The sequence below is a fragment of the Cibotium barometz genome, chromosome 10 (genome assembly GCF_041138505.1).
Source record: "Cibotium barometz isolate CiBa-2024 chromosome 10, ASM4113850v1, whole genome shotgun sequence".
Taxonomy (NCBI): Eukaryota; Viridiplantae; Streptophyta; class Polypodiopsida; order Cyatheales; family Cibotiaceae; genus Cibotium; species Cibotium barometz.
Genome location: NC_141055.1, coordinates 30700522 through 30706985, shown reverse-complemented (window position 1 = coordinate 30706985; position 6464 = coordinate 30700522). Strand labels below are relative to the sequence as shown.

General features: G+C 50.0%; 1 pseudogene across 1 annotated transcript; it reads right to left on the bottom strand.

The window, feature by feature from the left end:
* Positions 1–507: 507 nt before the first annotated feature.
* On the bottom strand, positions 508–5990 carry LOC147634773 (ABC transporter B family member 19-like; annotated as a pseudogene). The gene is made up of 11 exons (XR_015266795.1): positions 5248–5990; positions 5077–5131; positions 4809–4984; positions 4511–4711; positions 4118–4377; positions 3708–4030; positions 3358–3581; positions 2903–3275; positions 2327–2811; positions 2003–2244; positions 508–1905 (listed from the first exon to the last, which is right to left on the bottom strand). The product of XR_015266795.1 is annotated as an ABC transporter B family member 19-like (transcript).
* Between the last annotated feature and the right edge of the window lie 474 nt (positions 5991–6464).

Here is a 6464-nt window from a genome sequence, read left to right as displayed (position 1 = left end):
GGGACTCAAAGAATCAAGACACCTTGCATTGATGTCATGCATTCTTTGCAAAATAAGAAATCAAGAGGTGCATTGAAGGGACCCAAAGAGTCGAAGACAGTTCTAAGATATGAAAAGTGCAAGAAACACATGGAGATTTCGGCTCACTAGTCATCCGTCCCATCTCTCTCTCTCTCTCTTTCTTTCTCTCTCTATATAATATATGTGACACGCTCTTTCTTCTCCTTTATCCATCAATCCATCATGGGTAGTAAGGAGCACTGCTCTAGAAAAACTTTTTTGCAAGCCAATGAGAACAAAGACAAGGTGAAGTATGACCCATTTTCTTAAATTGAAAACTTATGATTGGCCAGTTTTATAACTAAATATGTTGAAATTCCATAATTTTTCTCAAGACAAGGACAGTTTAGCCGAGACTTTTCAATTTCAGCTCGCGAAAAATAACCTAAAAGGCCGGTTTTGTTCGAGCACGCTCATGCAGGGCGAGTCATCATGAGAGGTTCAAACTTCGAAATGTGAGCACGCGTTACGATTAAAATATTGCAAAGGGTACTGCTCGACATCAATGGTTTGAATACGGGGACTATGGTCAAACATGTGCGTTGTCATACTCGTGACACATGGACAGAATGTACAAGGCCCACCATTTCGTCGTGGAGACGTGGCATTCAGGCCGAGAAGGCAGCAGCGGCGGCAGAGAAGCGCGCCTGCTGGATGTGGACAAGGCGGGCGTATGAGCCGTCCGAGTTCTTGATCAGCTCGTGGTGCGGCCCTTGCTCGACGATCTTGCCCTCCTGGATCACTGCGATGAGGGACGCGTTGCGGATGGTGGACAGTCGGTGGGCCACCACCACAGTGGTGCGACGCCGCATCAGGCGGTCTAACGCCTCCTGTACGATTTTCTCCGACTCCGCGTCCAGCGCACTGGTGGCTTCGTCCAATAGTAAAATAGCCGGATCCTTCAGCACCGCCCGCGCTATGGCTAGCCGCTGCTTCTGCCCGCCCGACAGCTGCACACCCCTCTCTCCCACTTTCGTGCCGTAGCCGTCTGGCATAGAGCTGATGAAACTGTGGGCGTTGGCCGCCTTAGCCGCCTCCTCCACCTCTGCATTCTTGGCGGCCTCTCTCCCGTAAAGAATGTTATCGTAGATGGTCGTGGCGAACAGCGCTGGCTCTTGCTGCACCAACCCTATCTGCTGCCTCAGGGATTTCAGATGCACTTTCCGGATGTCCTTCCCGTCGATCATCACCCTGCCGGCCTGCGGGTCGTAGAACCGCTCGATGAGTGAAATGACGGAGCTTTTGCCGGAGCCGCTAGCTCCGACCAACGCCAAGCTGTGCCCTGCTTTCACTTTGAGTGACAGATCTCTGAAGATGGAAACCTCTGGCCGCGCTGGATAGGCAAACTCAACGTGCCTGAATTCGATATCGCCCTTCACTGAGCTCAATCTCTCGCAGTTGGGCTCGTCGGGGTCGATGAGGGAGCGGCGATCTAGGATGGAGAAAACGGAGTAGAGGGCGTTGCCGCCTTTGACAATGTCGGGGGTCATGCTGAGGGTCTCCGCCACTGCGTAGGCCGTAATCATGAGCACCATGAACACCTTGAGGACTGGTCCAAAGCCGCTGTCACCATTTTTCACCAGCGACGACCCATACCACAGTACGAGTCCATAGCTGGAGAACATTGCCAATTGCGACACGCCATAGAAGAAGCCCGCGAATGTTGCCTCGCATCAAGCTCCGCCGTTCCGGCACTCGCAGCTCCTGCGCGAAGAGGTCCACCACTTTTTCTTCCGCATTAAACGCCGCCACGGTCCGTATGTTACCGATAGCCTCGCCTGACACCATGCTGGCACGCTCGTGAGCACCGGCTACGTCGCCGGAGAACCCTTTCATGCAAAATTGCTGCAGGACGACGATAGGAAGAAAAAAAATTAAGGGCTCGTGTCCTATTACGCGACGACGAAATAAAAGACAGGCCATGACGGAATATTCCGTTCACCTCTGCTACGGCGGCTGCGACGAGAAGCGGGAAGGTGCCGATGACCACTAAAGCCATCCGCCATTGAACGACAAACGCCACTATGCAGGCGGTGAGGAAGACGGTCACATTTTGTACAATGATAGAGAGGCGGTCGCCGATGGCCGCCCGGACATTGGTGGCGTCGGTGGACAAGCGGATGGCCAAGCGGGTGCTAGAGTTCTCGTCGCGGTCGAACCAGCCCACTTCGTTTCTCAAAATGGCTGTGGAAAATAGTACAGAAAATCAATGAGTTGGAAGTCCAAAAAACAGGCACAGCAAAACAAGGCGCCTGCATGCGCTCACCGGTGAGCATCATCTTGCGCACTCGATTGGTGAGATTCTCGCCCACGATGCCGAAGTAATAATATTGCACATAATAGATCCCAAGGGAGGCGATTCCGGCGCCCACATACACCAGCGAGTACTTTTGGATCTCGCGGGTCATGCGCGTGAAGTCGGTTTCGTAGTAGACCCGCAGCATCTCGCTGAGAATGACGGCGAAGATGGGGTTGAGAAAGCCGGCCAGTATGGAGCCGGCAGTGCCCACCAGGGCGTATGGCCATTCAGGGGCGTTGAGCCTCACTAGGCGCCAGTACGTCCCGCGCGGCACGCTGTAGCTGAGGCCGTCGTCAACGACGCCATTGGCGCCCAGCTTCTGTAGATCAAACTCAAACCTACTCTCCGACCCGCTGCTCAACTGGTGGCTCAGCCTCCTGCCACTGTTGGAGCGCAGGCTGGGCGATCTCCGCCCAGATTTGGAAGAGCTTAGCCGCCCAAGAATTCCTACCCTGCGTGTTTAAGGGCAGAAAAATCAGCAACAAAAATAACTTCAACCATTTGGGCGCAGCAGCTTTTAGCAAACTAGTGTTACCACTTCACCTTGAATCCCTACTCAAGATTGTCCCATCGCCTAGCCATGGCCATCTCCTGCAGCCTGACCAGCGCGAAGTAGGCGCCCGTGTTGCCCTTGGCCATGAGTTCCTCGTGATTGCCCATCTCCACAATCAACCCGTCCTGCACTACCGCTATGGTGTCCACGTTCCGTATAGTGGAGAGCCTGTGCGCCACCACCACCGTCGTCCTCCCCACCATCAACCGGTCCAGCGCCTCCTGCACCACGTTCTCCGACGCCGCATCCAATGCACTCGTCGCTTCATCTAACAACAAAAATCTTGGGATTCTTCAGCATCGCCCTGGCTATGGCCACCCTTTGTTTCTGTCCTCCAGACAAGTTGAACTCCCGCTCTCCCACCTGTGTTTAGTGCCGGATTAATATTCATATAAAGATTAAAAACGAGAGATCAGAGGTGATTACAGCAAATTTCAAACGATACCTGCGTCTCGTAGCCATCTGGTAGCTGGCTGATGAAAGCGTGGGCATTGGCAGCTTTTGCTGCTTGCTCTACATCCTCTGAGGTCGCCCCCATCTTTCCATACAAAATATTCTGGGCAATAGTGGTGCCAAACAAAGCGGGTTCTTGATTAACTAGCCCAATTTGCTCACGCAGCCATTTCAACTGCAAGCTTCTGATGTCAACTCCATCAAGCAAAACCTCCCCTGCATCCACCCAAAAAGATTAAAAAAGCCCATGCATTACAATGCTATCCTAAACCTTGACGGGATTAAGCCATGTTTTTTCTAGGGTTAAGATGGGATTTCTTATTAAAATAAGGGATTGCTTACCAGAAATAGGGTCGTAGAAGCGCTCGATGAGTGACACAACAGTGCTTTTGCCTGAGCCGCTACTCCCCACTATAGCCACAGACCTGCCTGAAGGGATCTTCAAGGAAAAGTCCCTGAAAATGATAGCATCTGGCCGAGATGGGTAGCTGAACACCACCATGGCAAAGCTCAATGTCTCCTTTCACCTCAGACAATCCTTTTGCCATCATCCATTGCATGCCTGTCCATCTTGGGCTGCTTGCTCACCATCTCCAAGATTTTGAAGCCTGCAGCTTTGCCTTTTTCCAAAGGCAGTGATGTTGGAGGCGGCCTGGCCAAGGGACCTAATTGATCACCCCCAAATTAAATTGATCAGCAAGGAAGTTATAATCACATCAATTTAAGTATGTGTTCAATTTGTATAATCGTACATGCCACCGATGATAACTGAGAAAATTGCCGTTATGGATTTGCCACCATTGGTTTCTCCCCTCCGGACGAGTACACCAGCATACCAAAGAATGAGTGCCCATGAGCAGAAGAGCAGCACGTAGCTTACTCCCATGCCACAGCCCTTTGCAAAGCCACCTTTGTAGCCCAGCTCCAAAGTCTCTTCCAAGGCCTCCGAGTAAGAGCTAATGGCCTTATTCTCACCAAGAAATGCATACACAGTTCGAACTTGGGCGATTGCCTGCTTGCCAATCATGAGAGGTAACGATCGTTATGTATCCCCATGCACTCGATTCACTAGAACGCCCATTACCATCTCATCAAGCTGTTGATAGTTTAAAATTACAAGCTAGCGTTATCAATTAAAACAGTACCTGTTCTGCAATTGATCCAGCCTCTCCATATGCCCTCTGACTCTTGGATGTCAAGCGCGTAAGAGTGTATGCGTAAAGCCCCCCTGCAAAAGCAATGACTGGCACCACAGCCAAGGTCACAAGACACAGTCTCCACACGCATGAAAAGCCCACTGCAAATCCTCCGAGGAATGTGGCCATGTGATGTATAAAATTGCCCATCTATGACCACAATATACAAATTAAGGTTTATCAGATGTAAGTCTACGATGTCACGAGAGCATCTAGATAGATTTTGCAACGAAACATTTAGCTTTACCTTCTCGCTGATGGCATCTTGCACAAGAAGAGTGTCGCTAGAAACGCTGTCTACCAGCATCCCAGTCTCTGCCTCCGTGTCGAAATACCCTATGTCTTGCCTTAGGATAGCCTCCAAGTATCGAATTCTCATCTTGATTGCTTGCCTTTCTCCGGAATGCATCCAGCAAGCAACCTCTGCAAGGCAACTAATTAGTTCAATTTTTCACACCAGTTTTTTTTCCCTCAGAACTCTTAATTTTACTTACAAAATTAAATTTGAGAATCACCTGCCCATGATGAGATGAAGACCACGATTCCCACGTATACAAAGTAGAGGGAATACTACAGACAACATGCAAAAAGTAATTTGGGATCGCTAATGGCTCATGTGTTTATAATAATGCAATGCCTAAGTGTTAATTTGCTATAATTAAAGAATAACAATGGTAAATAAGTACCTGGCTTACAACCGCCACCATCTTGGCGGGATCGCTCTGAAAAGCTCCGAAGCCGTTTACAAGATTTCCAAAGTACAGGAAGAAGACAGGAAGTGCAGCACCATGTGCAAGGGCACCTAGCGTTCCCAGAAAGATGAGGAAGTAGTCAAGCCCATCTGCAAAGCTGAAGAGCTTGAATATGCTCACACTTGCCATGACCTCTTCCTTCTCCTTCTTACTCTTCTTCTGATCATTACCTACGGCCCCTTCTTCGTCTGCTTTGATTTGCTTTGCAGAAGAACTGTTTCCATTGAGCTCGATATTCCAAGCATTACTCTTCTTATTCTTCTTAACCTTCTGCTTCGTATCAGCCGCTCCTAATTTGTTTTGAACTTCTCGCAAAGGACTGTGTTGAGCCTGCTTCTCATCCTCGTTGGAGGCCTCGGCTACGTCCTCCAGCACCTTGGCCATGGAGAGAGATCACAGAGGGAGAAATGGTTCTGGTTCTCCTCTGCTCTAATCAGCGGAGAAAAAAGAGAGAACTAGAGAGAATGGGGGAATTGAGGAAGGCTTCATTAAGCATTGATTAGCACACAATTTAAGATGCCTTCGGGATCCTTTTCGTAGTTAATCAACTTGTGTGTTAGGAAGGCTTATGATGCTATTGGAAGCTTATGTGTGGGATTGAAGGGGGGGGGGGGGGGGGGTGGTGGGGGCAAAAAGAAAGGGCTATAGACATGAAGTGGTATGATGTGGTATGTCGTCGCGTGCTGGGTGGTGGGGTTAGGGTTTTCTTGAGGGTACGCTATGTCAGAGTGTGTGTGTGTGTGTGTGTGTGAGAGAGAGAGAGAGGGGGCCGCGGAGCGAGCTAACTACTTGATGGATGCACTCTCTTGTCGGCAAAGGCAAGCTCCATCGATTTGGAGGCTGGAGCTAACGATCTGTTGCAGGGTGATTGATGTTTGCAAGCACAACCGTAGCAAAGCGGGGGAAAACAGAAGGTCACCACAATCGATGCATAGTGTTTTGTAATGCTATCGGAGACGAACACATTACTAACGGGATTTAACAACTTCAGGGGAGTGATTTAGAGCAGGCTCTGTCAAAAAAATCTCATATAATATACGTTTCTGCGCGACAAAAGCAAGCCCTGGTTTAGAGTGGGCTGCAAGAGGCGGAGCGCCGCTACATTTGGCGGTTACGCTCGCTAGGTGTGGAGGCGTTTCTTTTCCTGGCGC